The sequence below is a fragment of the Drosophila sulfurigaster genome, chromosome 2R (assembly GCF_023558435.1).
Source record: "Drosophila sulfurigaster albostrigata strain 15112-1811.04 chromosome 2R, ASM2355843v2, whole genome shotgun sequence".
Taxonomy (NCBI): Eukaryota; Metazoa; Arthropoda; class Insecta; order Diptera; family Drosophilidae; genus Drosophila; species Drosophila sulfurigaster.
In genome coordinates this window covers 21101194-21121453 of record NC_084882.1, presented here as the reverse complement: position 1 = coordinate 21121453, position 20260 = coordinate 21101194, and the positions used below count along the sequence as shown (strand labels likewise).

Genomic DNA, 20260 nt, shown 5'->3' with positions numbered 1-20260 from the left:
ATTACAAAACCTTTCAGCGTTTTTTTAATGGCCTTGCTTATAATGCAAGTTTCATAAACTTTCGCGAATAAAGCTTAAAGCATTTTAAATTATACTTAAAGAGTTACGCCGCCATCACGACGTATACGTAATGTATTCATACAGCAGCTTTGAAGCAGAAAACTAACTAGCTCTCGCCTGGTTGAATCCGCCGAGTCCTGGTCTGGTACTTGGTCTGGCCGTGGGCCAGAAACCCAGCTTTGGATAATATTTATTATGGCAGCCGCGTCGGCCAGCCAACTTATTAATATGCAGAACAGTCAAGCAGGTGTCTTTGCTGGCGTTTTATGCCACAATTTGAGCCACGTGCCACCGCTGACGACGTTGGTGCTGCCGCTCATGCTACTGCCACTGACAAGGCTTTAATAATGTGACCATAATCGTTGGCACAGATTTTTGCAGCTGCAGCTGGAAATTAACAATTCCTAGGCACAATTTTGGCATGCTCGTTGCGTTGGCTAAAGATGAGCTGAGTTATTGGCAATAAGCAATAGTTCCACGCACAACCAACCAAGGAGCGAGGGATGTTTGACAACACAAAAAAAAAGTGAACATCAGCTCGATAAAGGAACGCAACAAACACCTAAAAGGCCCTTCAGTGTTGTGTGCTGGCAAACAGAGCCCGCATCCCAGTATTCCTCCAATCGAGGCAAGCAATTTCATTGGTGTGCAACATAGCTCTCTATGTCCATACACACACACATCCTCCTACATTATACGCATACGAGCTGCTCATCAGCAGCTTGTTAGTTGCTCGTTGCCAAGGGTTCAAGGTGACGCCCGTCAACGCATTGTTGCCAACAATAAACAGGCCAACTAGCAGCATCTAACCTCTAACAATAACAACATAAACTATCGGCCCTAAGGCCAACCAACCCACCCACAGACCGCAGGACACCTGGCCACTGGACACAGGACATTGCTTAGATAAGGGCTTGGTAACATTGCACACAAGCAGACAACATGTTTCACTTTGAGAACTCAACATTTCTCTGGCTTACATTTTGAGTCGAGTCCAGAGTTAAATGAGGAACTGTAATGCCGACCCCACAGTCCACAGTTCGTTGATTGAAGAACTCGCATTCCCTCTTTCCCGTTACCAATCGTCCAATGCTTGTCAAGTTCTCCATTGCCCGATGCAATTTCATTCAATTACAGCCCTAATTCATCACTTCAACAGTTTGTTAAGTTAGTAAATTCAAAACTGATTCTGATAATTGAATTTCCTAGTGCTCCAGTTTCCAGTTTAACCTTTTCCCCATAGCTGTTTATAGGGCCGATTTCGAAGCATATCGCATCTTTGCGTCTTTCATTTTCGAAAATATTTTTCACTTATTCCTAGCTCTCTCTCATTTGCATTCTTCTTTACAATTTCAATTGGAGTTCACGTCGAGAAGAATTCATTCATTGAACGTCAAGTTCCAGTAATCATCATATTTGGTCTGGCATCTCACATATCAGAAGTCATGCCAGAGCGAGCGAGTGTTTCCTAAGGGAATTGGGAAAATTTCACAGGTTGGCATAAAAAGAGAAACATTCTCTCAGTATCTGCATATTCTTTTTTTTTTAAGTTCTGTTTGCCTTGGCAGCGTGTGATTTCTACGGTCTTGTGTCTTGTTTTTTCCCGTATAATTTTCCGCATACAAAATGCTGTCTTCGCCTGCCTGTCTCGTGCTGCTTTTGCTATTGATGTTGCTGTTGCTGTTGCATCCTGTCTGAAACATATGCATACATTAATACCATTACCAACATTACAGGCATTACAATATTGCATTTGCAGAAACAATTTCTCGTGTCTTTCACTCTTTTTCTCTCGATGTACGTAAAAGAGTGTCTGTTTGCTTCGTCTTCCGTTACACGTATCCTGCGAGTCCTGGCTGCGAGGATGACAGGCTGAAGGTATGCCGGGTGTGAGTATCATTTTCGGTGAATTTGAGCTTCAGTTTGGTTTTTGGCCATGGTTTGCCATCGTTTACACTGCTGTCTATCTACCTGTGTGGCAGGAAACCGCCATCACCTCCCCCTCCTCCTCTCACTCCTTCACCACCACATATATTCACCATCATCTGCACCTTCATCTCCAACTGACAGCTGCTTCTTGCTGCTCCTCGGATCGCGCATAAAAGCTGCTCCAATTACTGTTTGCATAGTTGAGTGTCGTCTGCGGAAATTTGTTTATTTTACGCGCGTTGCGTTTTGTGTTGCTCGTCGTTGGCTCGTTTGCTTTTTTATTGCCAGAGCGAGACAGATAGACTAAAAGTGAGCACGGTGAGCGTTAGGGCCCACACACACACTTACATACAAATACAACTAGCATTACCTCGAATATATCCTTTTGGTGCCTTTGACTAAGACAAACTGACAGTTAAATGCGTCACAGTCATTGCAGATTTCATTTTCGCAAATATTTCGATGTGTTTTGCATTTTGTAGAGTTGACATTTTATCCAAGAAATTCGCAAAGTTCCTACTTTACACACAACTATTCAAGCATTAAGTAAGCTTAGCGTTTCCTCTTTGCTGTCAGCACAGCGATTGGAGTTTCATTTGCAGGTAAAGGCATCGAATGCGTTTACCAAACATTGTAGAATCAGAAAAGCAAAGCTACGTATGCATTACAATAAATTAGTTGCTCATTCGCATTCCAACTAAAACGAATCTTTATTAGATCAAAAACCTCATTAGCTTTAATTAAAATTGATTAGTAGCCAGAAATAATATATAGATATATTTATTTAGTATTGTTTAAATTTTATTTTGCAATTTGCAATTAGTTTCAAATAATTGGACAATTTCAATTTTCATTTTTAAATTCAATTTGGGCTAATTAAATGGAAAACGACCAACTAATTTACATTGTCAGTTAAATGTTAATTGATTGAGAGCCACTGGAGTGTCATTATAGCGAGTTAATTTTCAGTTTTATTTTGGTTACAGTTAGCAAACATGTGGCGAGCAGGTGAAAAATGGCATAGTAGCGACGGAAGACAGCGAAGCCATGCTAATGGACAGACAAACAGCTCGTAAGGGCCAAGGGTCGTAAGAGAAATGTACTTGAAATTCTTTTAATATCGTTTAGCAAGTACATACATGTAGACACAAGCAGACGTACAGAAAGAGGGACAGAGACAAGGAGTCAAGCAAACAAACATGAGAAACAAACAAGAAATGGACATATCACCTACAGCTTGCTCTGTTGCAATGAACTGGCGACAGCTGGCGACATTATGACTTCGGGCTTACACACATCCATTACACACACACCCAGTTCACACACCACACAACTCACACTAGACTACACACGCTCACATACACTCGTGTATGCATATGTCTCATATAAACATTTGTCGTCGTTTGTTGCTCTGCTGTCGTCGCTCTGCTGTAATTAATAATAATTTGCATTCGCAGTTTGCAGTTCAGCGCCCGTGCGAGATTTCATTTTAATTAAATTATATGCGGCCATGTTGAGCATTGGGGCGTGTTGTGTGTGTGTCTCTGTGTGTATATATCTGTGTGTGTGGGCGTGGCTAATCATGGCAACTATCTGTATCTGTGGGTGGGCGTGCGTGCGTACCTACTTGCAACACACAACATGCATAAATTATTAACGTTATCTGTCGTCATTTTGGGTGGTTCAGTTAGTGGCTTAGCGTCAGCACAGCACAATTAGCCATAGTAGAGCGACGACAGCATCAACAATAATGAGAACAACACTGAGCTACACTACACTGGCAATTAAATGTACGATGTGTGCTTTTTAAATATTCCCATTAATGTCCGCTACATGCCACAAACTTAAAGACACACAACAACTTGAAGGCAACAACAAAAAGTTAAAGAGACAATATTTGCGTATTCTATAATGCAATGGTTAAATCGACTAATTGAAATGTTAAAATAAACAAGAGAGGTTAACAAAAGCGGACACACAACAGACACTTATTGCACTTGTCGTTTATCAGAATTATCAACAAGGCGTATGCGTGATATTATTGCGAATACGACCCGTTGACCATAACCGAACCCATTTTCGGGCCGCTAAACAAGCCGACAATTCAGGGTGGTGAACAGCAGCAAATAGCTAGCAGTCCCGCCAGCAAATGCTATTAAGAGCTTTTGACCGAAACTCGCCGTAAATCAAGTCACTTTAATTCAATAACAAGTTGGCCCCACAACAGTTGCTCCACACACAGTGAGTTACCCAGAGGTGGCTCCAGCAATGTTGCAGATGTTGCCATTTTGGACAAGTTAAGTTCAGTTTGGTTCAGTTCAGCGCAGTTCTGTGGCCATCAGTTTTGGGGTTGGAGGGACATTGATTTCGTTTATCTATAATGGCAAATTATTCATTTGCTGTGCCACACAGCACAAACAGAAAACAAAGTTTACAGGCAGGCTGTCGTAACAGCGGCCGTAATTTGGCAATTTGATTTTGGCCAAGAGGCAACAAATTCAGTAGAGTACATGGTAGTGTTGTTGTTGTTGTTGTTGTTGCTGTCGTTGAAATGTTTATTTGCGCCATTCATTGCTGCTATTGCCGTCTGCTGCTGTTTGCTGTTTAATTTCCATTCAAATTGCACACACAATAAATACAAAACTTATTCAACCTTGAACATTTTACACAATACAAATATATTATGCCAAAAAAGTTGCTGCCAAACTTTCAAGTCTCTCTCTTTCTCTTTCTCTTTCTCTCTCTCTATCGCAAATGTCGAGCAATTGCTAAATTTATGTTTAAATTGTACTTTGCCACCACCCCGCATTTGTTATGCAAAAGCAGCAAACACAATTAATGACAATTACGGTTCATTGATGAAGTAGAAAATTGTCATTTGACATTTCGCTCGTACAAATTGTTATTACCCCGCTTGAGATTTATATTTATGTGTGTATTTAGTAGTCATTACTTATTGAAATTTATGCAGGAAGTTCTGCTCGAAAGGTGAATAAATTAAATAAATCAAAAGTTTATAAATGCATAAATTATGTGGCATCCCGAAAGTCGTTGAAAAGTTCTACCGTAAGCTCTCTGTCATGACCACAACAATTATTCATAATTATTCAAATGCAATTTTACACAAGTTTTACCCAAAACTAAGCTAACATTTTAATAATTTATTGTTTGTGTTTGTGTGTGTTATTCTTGCAGATGAATTATTCAAGTGTGGTTTCTTCACAATTGTTAAGAATTGCATGGTATAAAATTTAATACAAAGCATATTTCTAATTTCAATTTATGAACTTTCATCTTATTTTGACACATTTAGCTTAGTTTATTTCATAAAGTGTTTAAAGACTTGCCGCAAAAGCGTTTATAATCAGCTTATAAAGATTTTAAATCAAATAATTCTGGTGCAAAACCCTCCGTAGTTGCATGCCACAAATTGAGAACCAAAATGAAATTCTGCTTGCAACCAGCAAAATAGCTAAATGCGATTCGTTTTTGAAGTCTGTCAAACTTCTAAATAACTGCACACGTCCAAACTCACACGAATATTACCATACACATACATATGACACACACATTATTGGCACGAATTTCTATGCAAATTGATAATGATGAAAACCATGCAAAATAGGGGAGCGATTCAACTACATATCAGTTACCCCGTAGACAATTTGTATATTTGCTGAAGATATTAAGTTCAGTATTAGAGTATAATTCTACATCTATTTCATAAATTCAACATGCCCGCTTTGCTCTCGTCTACTTTTACAGCGTATACAAACATGATGGCAAATGCATCTGATGCTCTGATAGAGCTCTCTGGGCTATCGGCCATCACTGAACTCACATTTTGCCGGGCCTCTTGTCGTCACTTTAAACATTGTGCCACCCTAGCCGATGGCCACTTAATGCACTGAGGCAAATATGCGAAATGTGGTTAATATTCATGCGGTGACAGTTCGATTATCTCTTCGTGGTGCATTGTTTTTGATATCTGCCCAATGTCGACAATTGTCTCTTGTTAATTTACAATGCGGTTAATCAAGTCATATTGAAACTGAAATATCACAAAGGCAATCATCATCAAAGATAAGCAAAACAAATGGCAGAGCAGATATACATACATAAATGTTATTTTAAAGCATTGCAACACATCATCTTGTAATTTAATTTGCTTCGGAAGCGAAACATTGGATTTGTATATCGTTTGACAACTCATGTGTATTATTTGCTACTGTTAAGCAAATAGTACTTTGTATAGTATTTACTAAGATTACCACTAAAACTTCAATCAATATTCTATAGTACATTCGCATATTCAATTCACAAATCCATAATCTACGGGAATTGGAAATGCGCAAAAAAATGTAAAACGAAAGAAAAAATGTTTGCTATGTAAATTAACAGCGAAAAAGCCAAAGATGGCAAAAGCTATGCAACAGCAGACAGACGGACAGCCATACAGCTGGAACAACAGCAACAACTATCACAACAAACAAGCCACAAACACATACACAGGCACACACTCTCACACACATGGATTTACTGTATTCAGAGTTGGAGCGTAGAATTCTGCTATGAAATAATCCGCAACGACAAATATGCGCGATTTCTGCGTCCGTCTGTCCGTCTGTTCTTTCCTCTGTCTCTGAATGTGTCCATGTTTATTTGTGCGGCTTGGCCAGTCGGTTAGCCAAGCCCCGCACAAAGCACTTTTACACACACTTACCCACACACTCACCCAGAGAGAGAGAGTGAGAGAGAGAAACGTATGAGTGTACGAATATTTTGGTGGAGCCAGTTACCAGACGCCAGTCAGCAGCAACAATAGCAACAACTGAAAACCACATACATAAACCGGTTCAACGAAATTCCAACCATCAAGGCAGCAACAGCAGCCAGCAGCCGAACAACAGACAACACACAACCCAACCAACATCCCAACAGCCAAGAGCCAACAGCCAGTTCAAGTCAGAGTCAGAGTCAGAGACGTCTGTGCTAAAGATTCAGCCTGAAGCTGAAGAGTAACAGAACGGGAAGCGGGAATGCGGGAAGCAAAATCAGCAGCCGGCACTAAATGTCAAGCGAGTTGAACGGTTTCTGTTGAGGGGGGAGGGGCATTGGTTGGGTAGACTTACTATATAGTAGAAGGTGGCTCACCATAGTGAAGCAAAAGTACAAAAAGTGCAAAAGGCAAAAAGAAATCTGCGCATTTAGAAACCAGAAGAAGCAATACACGATGAATGTAAAACTACAACTGTAGACAGACTTCGATTAGAGATGCTAACGTGATGATAAAAATGCCAAGCTTGTGGAAACAATTGCTTTTTATAATAAAAAAGAAACATAATAAACTAATGACACTTTATTTTGCAATTAAAGTGAATATTAAAATGCATCTGAAATATTGAAAAACACTGTTATATAGCTTTAACGATATTAAGATACCTTGCAGGCTTTTGATTGTTGGTATAACAAAGCATTTTATTGGGAAACATAATTTTCATTTTATAGACAAACATCTTTGGCAACTCTAGCGATCATTACTTCACCTTTAAAAAGTCTGACAATCCCCCTATTGAATGACATAATCACTGCAAATAGCAAGTCAAAAAAAAAAATTCAACAAGAAAAACTAAATATCAGTTACATGTAGCATGATTTTTCCAATTGAGCTTCACCTCCAGCTCAAGCAGCAGCACCAGCTTACCAATGACGACAACTTCAACGACAAAACGGCGACGGAAAATTTGTTGTAATCAATATGAACTGGCGACTGGCGGCTGCCTCAGATAACTTCACATACTGACGATATATCTCCACAATGTGGAAGTGTGTTTCTCTCTTCCTTTGAGTGTGTGTGTCTATGTGTGTGTGTGTCTGCGCGCAAAACAGATTTGTGAAAAATGCGGAAAATGGCAAAAATGAATTCGATGGATTCACGGCAGACATTGCGTATAAGGAGCATTGCGAAATGTATAAATGTACACTGCAATGCTGGGGAATTGCTATGAATCGAATGATGGTCTCTGGAGAAAATGCAGAAGCTCAGCTTCAGTCTTCTTGCCCCACTTGGTTTGTTTCCTCTCCCTTTGCTATTATGATAAATCGCACCTTTTATTGCAGCATCAGCGCCTTGGTAACTGATTTATAAATGTCCCAACGCCACCCAACTGTTGGCTTAAGGAAATAGACAAAAAACAGCAACAGGAGGCAGACACTAAGTGAAAGAATGGGAAAGGGCGTCACTGAGGGAGAGTGAGAAAGAAAAAAAGACATTGAGCGAACATGACATCATTCGACAGATACGACAGCGTCGACGACGACGACGACGACGACTACGACGTTGTCGCTTTTCCTCAGTTTGCGTCTGTCTGTGGAAAAAATAAAGAGAAAAACACACAGACGCCCTGCTCCTCCCCCTCACAGACACCACTCAATTTCTCGGCTTCAACCATTAACTGGCGCTCAATGAAGTTCACATACTCGTAGTGAGTTTTTGCTTTTGTATGTGCGTGTGATATTTATGAGCGCATATTTGCAATAGTCTGTGTACACTATATATTCATATATATATACACACACATTCGTATGTAGGTCTATGGGCTGCCAATGAAAGTGCAAAAGCCGTAATCACCAGAAATATTTATATTTTCATCTGAGAAATATTTTGAAGTTGTGCAATAATTATTCATAAATTTTCATAGAGGTTGATACAATCCTTAATTGCTGCATCTGATTTCGAATGCCAAGATTATTTTTAATTTGAAAATGAATCTCATGTTTTCTTTATAAGATTACTTTACTTTGCCATTTATTTTAATATATGAAAGCAACAAGCATTGATGATTTAGTATATAATATTCATATTGTTTAAATCAAACTAATTTCAAGGGTATCCCAGATTTCAGTGCATCATGTTTATCGTCAGCTCTCCATGGTCAAATCAATCTGCATTTTCATATTTTTTACGAATGGCAGCGAAAAGTCGTTAAACATAAATCATAATAGAACACCCAGCAAATACGTCACTATTTTACAATTCATATTTTTGTTGAAAACGAACCAACACACGCTGACATTCATACACACACATGTGATGTGATGCTTTATTATTCACATCAACCGCTCTTCTGTCACTGCCCGGACACATTTATCCCACAACATGTTCCCTGTCCCATTGGCCCATTAAACATTCATCATTTTCCGTGGTCATTCGTCATCAATGCGTGCAACATTTAACACTGCGAGTGAAAGATGGATCAACGAATGGTAAACCATAAAATACCCTTCAATTCAAGACATAAGTTCTAGAACTTATATAAAGTAGAACCAAACCAAATATTTAAACTATTTATTGAGATAGTTAATTCAGGAGATTAAAAAATATATATTTCATAAAACGAATAAATAACAACAAATTTCTATCACTCCAGAGAATTAACGAAGGTATACTCTACTTGCATATTTTCTAGGGTATGCTATGCATAAATAAAATCAATAGTTGTGCGTATATTAAAAATAACAACAAAATATGACCATGAAATTGAGTGACTCTAAATACTTGTTAAATGATGCCTTGTACGCAGCTTGTTGTTGTCCTTCTATTATTTCATTCCCCTAAATGTTCTAGTGTAAAAAAATGTACCAAATCAATATAAAATCAAAAAAAAGACATCTGTAAAAAAGATACTCTATATTTTTGCTGTTGCATGCAACGTGCCCAGTTACAGCATAACCCCCTTTCGCCTCCCCCTACTTGTTAACTCATGTACTCGTATGTATGGGAGAAGTGTATGCTTGCTATATAATTTGGACATGCGATGCAAAGCAACCGAACTTGGCTGTCATTTACATGAATTGAAATACTTTAGATGCATCGAGCTGAAGTAAAAGTAGATGAAAAAATAAATATATGTATGTTGTTGAAATCTGCAATTGCTTTTACTTCGCTGAATACATAAGAGGGTTCTATTTTATATAAATACATGTACATGCGGGTATTGCGATGATAATGCCAAGTCAGGCATAGAATGCTGAAGAATGTGTAGACACCTGCGAATAAGGTCAATTGAAACGAAAGAAATATGAAAACGGAGACAAGAAACTGATGGCCCAATGTCAGTCAACTGTTTTATTTGCTTTTGTGGTTAACAGCAGCAGCAGAAGCAATAATCAAACGCCTCTCTTCGTCTTCTTTTTCTCTCTCAGCTCATTACCATAAAAAGCAGCACGAGCAGCGTGAGCGAAAGAGTAAGATGATCTAGAAAAGAGAAGAGACAGATTGCAAGATGGTGACTGGTCACCAAAGCCACAAACGGGTTTCGCAAGCGATGCTAATGCAGAACAAGAATAAGTATTCTTTGGGACATCCAGTGAAAGTGGTGCTATAGAAAGTTGATGCAAATGGGGTTGCCACACCAACAGTCAGCGTATCCACCTGGGGGCTGCCTTCCACCAGCCAAATACTTTGACACAACTTTTAATTAGGCCTCTGAAATGCAACAGTCACAGTAACGGCAACAGAGTAGTCATCATCATCAGCAGTCAGTAGACCCGCTTTGCAGTTTAACGACAAGGAAACATTATCCTGCTGATTAGCACTGCAAAGCAGAACACAGACATGCTTGAGAGCATATCCAATTAGCCATCCAGTGTGCAAAGTGTACACAAGGTGTGCTATTACATAGGGCAAAGAAGGGTAGTCCAAAATCCTTGAGTACGCAAATCAAGCTGCAAATTCTCGCTTAAGAGTAATTTGTCTTCAATCTGAGAACATTTGTTGTCTATTAGAGTAATCAATTGTGGATTTACGAATCATTAAAACGTAATTTATCGCACTTTAAATTCTGACATTTCAGGTTGTCTATTTAAGTTAATGTGGCAATTTATAACTACTTAACTCTTATTACTTTTGAGGCAAAAATTTGTTTGTGATATTTTTAGCAATGTTATAACATTGTTTATCAACAGTTCAGATTTCAGAGGCACTTACAAGTTTGTTCTTTCCAGGTTCTTGCAGACATTACAACAGGATTACCATTAAACATAAACTGCTCAGCACTTTTTTGAAGCGCATGTCAAATTCGACATGCTAAGAATATCCGGATTTGAGAGTTTCTGCGATCAGGTTACTGGTAACTGGAGCAACTCGTCGACTAAAAAGTGCCCGCCAGGCAAAACATGGCTAACAGAAGGAAAAAATACAAAAAAAGTGCAAAAAGTGCTGAGCACAAGAAAAGTTTAACAATATTATGCTGAGCAAGCACCGTGAGCGTGAAAAAAAAGGACACGGAAAATTGTGAATTACAAAAGTGAAAAGCATATCAGGAGGATGGCAAAGGAGCTAGCTGCCTGTTAGCCTTCATTCAAGTTGAGCGAATGGTTAGCTGAGTGAATGGGATCAAACAATTTGCTAGTTTACACCTTGGACGGCTTTTAATTATACGCATTGTGCGAGGACGACGCGCCGTGCTCATTAGTCGCCTCCACTTCACCACGGACCCAAGACCAGGCACAAGTCAACTCTAGTCTACTCGACGCTGCGCCTCAACTCAGCGCATCTCAGTCCTAACAGGCAGACAGGAAACTTCAACTACAACATGAACAAGCTGATGTCTATGGCGCAAACTTTAGAAATTTCTTGGAGCAAGTGACCCATAAGTTGGTTACCAGCAACAACAAACACCAAGTGGAGAAATGCCTACGCAGGATGCGCTCCTTGTTTGTATGCCGCCTGCCTAATGAATTTGCTGCCCTCCGGGACTATTCGGCGGGGCTCAGCGCCGTTTACTTAACAAACTCAAACTCAACGGTGTTGCTGTTGGTGTTGGCCTATCCGTGGATCTAATTGCTTTGTTAGACACCGTCGGGGCTTAAATATGATGGTGTTTAGTGGATCCTTCGTCCCCCAGAAGCAGGTCAGAACGGTGTTCATACATACATTTGCATGTAGAGGGTTGTTGCACAAGTTCACAGTTAAAGTTTAGGGAAACATTTCATCTTATCTATGAATCTAGATGAAACACGTTTCGAGGCAAAGTTTAAGGCATTTACATTCTAGGGAATGATTGAACTCTAATTGAAAACAGATTATTTAAATGATTAAATAACAGATTTCATATCACTGATCTCGGAATATATTTTATAAATAGAAATTTAACAAGAATTAAAGTTGGCGCGAATTCCCTTTTGAAGAATTTGATAAGTGTCCCACACATAAAATAAATAATCTTTTTTGTTTTTCAATTTCATTTTTTATTGTGACCTCACAGATTATGGTAAATTAGCCGTAGGCACTGTCCAAACATTATCCATGGTCAACACTCAACATATTCAGTGTGTCTACGCCCCTGGCGTGTAATTATAAATACTTTTCAACAGTATTTACCAGGAAAACATCACAGAGCATTTGACTAATCTATAGGTATATAGAGAGAAAGAGAGGGAGAGAGCAAGAGAGAATGAGAGACAGCGAGAACGAAGGAGAAACTCATGCATGGGGACCAGGGGACAGTTCAAATACTGGCCCCAAGCATTGGCTCTGGTCATGTCACGCCCTTGTTGCAAGCAATCTAACTTCAAAAGCGACTTCATTTGACAAGTTTAATGCAGTCCAACAACAATTTAAACAACAAGAACAACAGCAACAACAGAAAAAAAAAGTAAAGTTGTTTATTGTATTACTGCTCGCCGGTTAAACTTTTCAACAGAAGCCAGCGGTCAACTAACCAAACCCTTGTCCCCTACTCGACCACGTTGTCAGTTATAAATAAAAAATAAATCGTCAACCCACCGAGTTTTCATATTTCTTGCTGTTCGTTATTTTTTACACTTGTGTAAAATAGGCAATTATAAGTTGGAAATTATGTTTACAGATACCTTGAGTAGATGCAAATCAAATAAGTCACAAAGAAATTGCCCATTTTCATTAAATTAAATCCTAATTTAAGTTTGCGCTTAAATTTGACATGAAACGAAATACCGTATTAACTTTAACTATTCGACACGTTTTTTCAACTACAAATTTAGTTAAAAACTTATCGTCCCTCTGTGGATGTGTGAGTCCCAACTGATGCGACATGTTGGCATACCACTAAGTGAAATTAGCGGTTGTTACGAATGAAAAGTGGTTTTAGAGCGACGCAGAACTTTTGCAATTTTCGGGCATAAGCACGACGATAATGGTTGAGCTTCGCCTCATGGGCAACCGAAAAAGTTGATTGTAAATACCCAGTGGATCAGCTGAAGGAAGGGTATAAACTGCGCAACACTTGTTTAAGAACATATTTTTTATTAAAGTTAGATAACATTTTTTTTTAATTCCCTTACTTTAATATTAGAGAAGTCAGAGAAAAAACAGTCTTGAAATAATTATACACTGAGAACGCATTCTCTGCAATATTACATTATCAATGCTATAATAAAGAATATCTTTAACTAATTGCAACAACTTCCCATTAAAACGTACACAAGCTCGTGGGAGCTTTTGTTATTGCAAGAATTCCAATTCAACTCGCAACTTAAGTAAAATTTATGTACATAATTTAGTATTTAAGTACCGTTTCATAATTACCATTAAGTTGGTAACTACAGTGACTAACTATAGGGTAGAGAAGAGCCAGGCAGCTGTTGCATAGTGTAAGTTGAGGCTATTATTTGCCAAAGTCCAAATTTGTCAGCGACAAATGGCAATGGACTTAGCATTATGCACTACGGTTTTTTTATTTCACTATAATACAGTTTAGTTAACATTACCCGAAGTGGCATTAATGCGACTGCTGAAAGCGGATTAACGAAAATGGAGATTGCTGCCTTTGCTTTTGCACTGAATATGCAGGATGTGGATGTGATTCTTATTCAAGTCAGCCAATAATCGGATTAGTGTAGTTCGCATCAAACTTTCTGCACATTATGCGCATAATTAAAAAATTACTTGAGCACACTTTCCCTTTTGCTGACCATGTGCCACGCCCAAGTTCGCTAAGCGCCTTGCCACCTCCCCCACCCCTTCGGATGGCTTCCTCTGCGTTCTTCGCATGGCATCTTCTTCGACGAGAAGCGAAATTAATGGCTTTTCTATTATTTTGCGCAAAGTTTCGAAGCGCATTTGACGTTGATTGCATTTTTTGCGCTTGCAACGGCAGCGGCAACGGCAACGGCAGCGACAGAGGCAGCAGCAACAGCAACAGCAGCAGCAGCAGAGGCAGCATCATCATCATCAGCAGCAGCAGAAGCAGCTCCTCTGGCGGAATCACAGCTGCTGCAAGCTGACTACTGGCTGCTGGATATGGATACAGATACGGGTTGCTAGATGCTTGATTAAAAATTTAGTGTGTGCAGCTGATGCCCTGCCGGCAATTTGTGTTGCCGCCCCCACTGCCCAGACACGCACACCCCCACTGCTGCCACCCGCCACCCGCCAATCCCTGCGAGCTGTTGCCAGTTTTGGCCATTAAACATTTGATACTGGCGAATCGCAGCGTAAGGAAAGGCGAAAATCTTGCAAAACAATTGCCAAACAGTGGACAAACCGAAAACAACAAAACCTAAAGAGTGCATATACTTGTATGTGTAGTTTGTAGATTGTGGTGTGTTGATTTGTGTGCCATGAGATGCAGATACTCGTAATGGAAACCATCTATTGAAGAGAGAGAAAACCGATAAGCAGAGTGAGAGACTGGCAAGTAGAGTGCAAATACATGTGGATGATAGAGCCAACGAATAATTAAAGCAACACAGTTCGAGTAGAACAATTTAAGCATTCTTAGAGTTATGTAGTATATTGTTTTTGTATAAAGAATTTTTTAATAAAATAAATGAATGATAAACTACAATAAATTAACGCTAAAAATGTATCAATTTATAAAAAGGGCTGCCAAGTTTCTCCAAAGTAAACATTTCAATCTTGTAGCCACCTAAACTCATGCCGTATCAGAGTCCTTTTACATAGAAGCTCTAAAAATGTGGCAGTCCTTGCACGTACACACATACATCCAAACAGTACACACCCACTAGCAAACACCGCAACATACGATGGATGTTGCAAGTGAACCTGCTCTGCACAGCTCCATAATAAGCTAAATAGATTCAGGAATAGGGAGATCCATGTTTTATATATGTTTATTGCAAAAAAGTGAAAGATTAAAAATCGCTCTAAGCTAACAAAGTATCCTAAGATTAGATCGTTTTATTGTTGTGTACATTTGTATATAATATTAACCACATTGAATTTGTAGAATTTCATAACAGTAAAATAAATTCGTTGTCAACCATAAAAATACAATTAAAAATTGAAAAACAAACATAGAAATAAAAATGGAATAACATAAATTCGTATAGTGTCAACCATAAATATAGTACATCTCTTTACTTCTTTAAAATTCACTCAAAGAAGATTTTTTGTTTATTTTTATAATCTTTAGGCATGAAAACAAGGATTGCATTTAACTCAAAGAGCAAATGGATTTTAATTTTTTCCCAGCCACTCTTTAAACATGTAGAACATTCAGTCTAATTGTATAGTTTTCAAATACGAATTTAAATTGGCACAACTTATTTTGCATTCAAAGAAATGCTTATTTGCATAAAGGTTTATATTATAGGCGAGGATCTTAACAACATGCCTAAGCCAAAAACCACTATTCAAGCGAGCCTTGTCTGTCTGTTAGCCCTGTTCCAAAAACTGTTTTCTTTGAACCCGTTTTGCCGGCACAATTATATTGGGGTTTGGGGCCAGACACACGCTCGGACCAAAAGAAAAGCGTTAAGTTGCACAAAATAAACTTCCTTCCGGTCGCGGCTGAATGCTTGGCTGGCCGACTAGCTGACTGCCTGACTGACTGACTGACTGAATGGCTGACTGGCTGCGAGGCTGGCAAGCTATCTTCTTCGCCTTTACGCTTATTCGTTAGTTGGCTGCCTGACTGGTTTCTGTTGGCCAGTCGTAATCCGCCAGAGATGCCCCGGTGGCCAGAACTTTGCGGCAATCCCAGACGGGGCGGCCGAAAACTTTAAGCGCATTTCGGCTTTTTACATAAACTTGTCTAGGCGCCATCGAACAATACAAAATGAATGGGAAGAGGGTTTTTTGTGTGTTGTGCTTGTGCTTGGACGTGGGGCAATTGGGGAGATGGAACGTGAACGTGAGGCAACTAAGACTCAGCATACAGCAGCTGACAAGCAAAACAACCAGTTAATTTTCAAACTGTGCAAAAGTACCCAAAAGTGCGACAAGCAACGCTACGACAAGGATGATGAGAGGGGGCAACGAAACGGTTTCGAGGGTCGGTTCGTGGTTAGACTTGATTTGATACGCCGCAACTAGTTCAAAACTACAACAGCGCCCGTCACAAAATGCATTGGGTGGGGAGCTGGCGTGGAGTGGCCTCGACTGGTCTGAAACTGGTGCCAGCGATGGCGCTGCCGCTGACGATGGTGCTTTTGCTGGCTTTTGCTCTTACTGTGCGCTGCTTAGGCCCGGTTCGGCAAAAGAACAACAACACGAGCAGCTGTGAGACCGATGGACTAACTGGCCAGCGGGCCAGCGTAAAAAACTATAAAACTTGTTTCTGTCTAAACATGGAGGCACGTTCGGAACCACAATTCACCTCATTCCCCTCTGCCTCCCGTGGAAACATGCCGTGTTGCAAGCTTGTCTGAAATATCTTCCGGCTCGCAACAACTGTGCAACGCTGTTTGGACGCAGTTCCGACGACGGCTTTTTCGAGATTTTCCATTGTTAAGAAGGCGGTTCCCCAAAAGCCGCCGCTGCCACCGTCGCGTCGTTTATTATTGTTATTGTTGTTGTTGTTTTTGCTGTTGCTGTTGTTATCATTGTTATTTTTGTTGCCTGTTAGAGTCTTACAACGCCATCGCCACTCGCAATTTTCCCATTGTTGTTTGTTGTTGTTTTCCAAAATTACGAAATTCTTCACTGAGTAAAATAGAGCTCCGACCCAACGGGGAATAGCAGAGTGGGGCATCTACCTATATCTATTGTAGTTTTGCAATAAATTATATCCAAATAATGCTTTGGAAACTATTGAAAGTGACTTTTTCAATCGTTTTAACGCCGCTCAGTTGTAGGTGGATAAAACAAGAGAAAACTGCGCACAATGCTCATGTATTTGTTTTAGATAAGCTCTAAAAGTGCTTTGGACTGATTTAGCAGGGCTTTAACAAATGATTACTAACAAATTTAGTCAATAAATATAAAATGAAGTTGAAGCAGAAATAATCTTTTGTCGTCACAACAGAATTAAAATATCAATTCAGCTTTATATAAGCAAACGGGAATACAAAATACATGGTGTGATTCATATTAAATTAAATGATGTCATCTTAAAACTACAAAAATAACTGATAATACATATATGCAGCAGTTGTTTTATAAAAGAGTCATTTTATCGAATATGTGTTAAATAGTCGCTCGTCTAACCTGATTTATTTGCCATACTATTCGTTTATAAACAAACAAATTACTTAATTAATTACATTTTAATTTGAAAGCAATACAATTACATCTTCAACCCATCATTATGTCAATAACAATTATAAATTTACAAAATGAATGAAAAGTTAACAATGACCAAGTTCAATGCCATAGATCGGCGTCTTTCTATCTCTCTCAATTAAGTTCATTAGCTACTAAAAGATCATCAGAAAAAAAAACCAAAAATAAAAAATTATTAACAGCAAGTATAAAAATGAAAATGAAAAGGCCTTGGTAAACTTTTGAAGTGATTTCACACTTTGCAATCACAAACATAATAGAAAAAGATTCGAATGCATGATATAATCTATTTAACTTCAATGCTGAGTAAGCCCACAACTGTGAGATTTTATTCGGGGAAGGGTTTTAAAATGTGATTTGCCTAAAAGGGCGAATGTACAGTAATTGAATTTGCAAATTTAAGATTAAACGATGCCCTATTAAGAGACGAAATTAGGTTTCGCTTCTTGCCAATTAGGTATGCAACATGTGTGCCAATTGCCTTGGCAATCTTAGTAACTTGGTAACCGTGCTACCCGCACACGTATCCATAGGGTGCTCCCATTTACCCAAAAGCACACTTACTTGGCCAAGTTACAGTCTTTATTACATTAGGGCCAATACCAATTCATAATTAACATAATTGAGGCGGCAGCCCGGCATGAATGTTTTTTACTGCTTTGATGATCAGAAAGCAACACCCTGTGGGAACGAGGGGGACGGAAGGGAAGCTCTCTTGCCAGGTAAGGTAAAAAAGGTAACAATGTCAAATGACGGCGAAAACCCATAAACAAAAACGCCACAAAAAATAAGTGAAAACGCTGCAGTTGAGGTTGATCAACTACAAGATACCCACATAACGACTCAACTATTTGTATCCAAATGTGATATTCCAATCCATAGTATACCCTGTCAATCACTACTACAGGGTATAACTCAAAAATACGAAACAACAGAAAAGCAAAGATGGGAAAATGAAACAATATGTGTATGTAATTTCTACGCAAAAATCTTTTCACATGGCCTGGCAGGCGGCGTGTAACATAACAGAAACAACAATAGGCTAAAGAAGACGAACTGAGAAGAAGTAAATAACTGCAAAAAGAGCAAGAAGAAGAGGAAGACGTGGCAGCACAAAATTGACGTTGATGTAGTTGACTTACCCACTCTGAGATGCTGCAACCGAGCGAAAGTGCGAGCGAGACAGCAGCTGCTGGCAGGCTGACCTAAGCTTTGGGGGCCTCTGTCGCTTGGAATGTGGCCGTTGCGCTTTTTCCTCTCTCTCTCTCTTTCGCTGTGTTGTTTTGGTTTTTTTGTTTGTAGTTTATAGTGTTGTTTTGCTCGTTTTACCGTTGTGGCAATGCCGGCGACGGCGTAATTGTTGCTGCTTTAGTTGGGTAGGGCGGCGGAGGTGAAAAAGGTGACGCTCGCACTTATTTTGCGTTTTGCGTTTAGTGCGCCTCTCCTTGCAGTCCGTCACTTGTTTCTTTTGCTGCAATATAAACTACATTGACTGAAGGGCAAAATACACACACAATCATAGGCAACCACAGAAATTTCAACAATTAAATCATTCATTTTTGCACTTTTGCACGTACAGCAAGCGAGACCAACAGCAACAACGAATAACAAAATATGCGCGCGATAATGTGATCAAATTTATTTATTTTATTATTAATTTAATAAAGCTTAATAAAGCACATAAATGAAAAAAGATTTAACCTTTTATGTGACGCGACAAAACGAAAAACAACGTAACATAAATAATAAAGGCACGCGACGCACGTATGCAGCGCGGAACCGCAGTCGTAGCTCAGCAACTAGTCAGCAAATTAGTAAAGCAGCGATGCTATGCGACGCCATGGCCTCTGCTACCTCAATGTCAACGTCGCAGTCGCTGTCATATTCTTCTTCTTCGTAAGCACCCACACAACAAGAACTAAAGGCTATCGGCTAAATTGAATTTCTGGGCTGCAATTTGCGCTTTTAATTAAATCATTAAAATGAGGGCAAAAAGATTACGATTACGCCATTTATGTTCCCCGCCCGTGTTTCGTCTTCTACAGCTTCTGACCACATGCTGACTGACTGACCGTTTTATTGTAATTGTTGCTTGGCGTGTTTCTCTTTCTATGTGCTTGTATGTGTGTGATTTTTCTGTTTGTGCATTTATTTGTTGTTTGCCGAGCTCAATTGCATTTGCTGCTGAAAAATTTAATTACGCACCCAATAGTAAACGCAATTCAAATCAAATTATATATTTGCTGTAGTGTGTAATTGAACTGTTTTAGTCTGCAATTAAATTGTTGCTTCAAACACACACACACTTACACGAACACATGTACACATCTACAAACAGATACGCAGCCTCATGCACAAACAAAAACCAGCCAAACAACTATTTTTACAGCCTACGCCGCCGCCTGCTGCGCTGCTTCTCTGCTGCTGCTACCGACGCTAATGCTACATGTACCGCTTTAGAACTTCCACTTGTCTACTTCTTTCTTCGTTGTTGCTTTGCTTTTGCCTTTTCTTTTTTTACCTTTGCTATTGCACGATTTTAACATTGTATGCGTTCTTCTCAGTATTCATGCTTTTTTAATTAGTTGCAATTTAGACGTAGCGGCATTTCAAAATACACACTCGCGCACGAAATTCTTATTTTGAACACAATCAAAGCACACGCGACGGAACGCTTCTTGGTGAACAGATTTTTATAAACAATGCCGCCGACGCAATTCAAATCGACGGCCGCGACACACCCGCACGCGACCAATGAAGACG

At 39.4% G+C, this 20260-nt stretch overlaps 1 protein-coding gene across 1 annotated transcript in view; it reads right to left on the bottom strand.

Annotated features, from left to right (window-relative positions):
• The window catches only part of LOC133838976 (cadherin-87A), a 54617-nt gene extending 34357 nt beyond the window's left edge, over positions 1 to 20260 (bottom strand). Inside the window, exons 1-2 of the mRNA XM_062270250.1 lie at positions 20019 to 20260; positions 18640 to 18968 (exon numbers count right to left, since the gene is read on the bottom strand). The gene's annotated coding sequence lies outside the window, so the exon portion shown is untranslated. The remainder of the gene's footprint in view (positions 1 to 18639; positions 18969 to 20018) is intronic.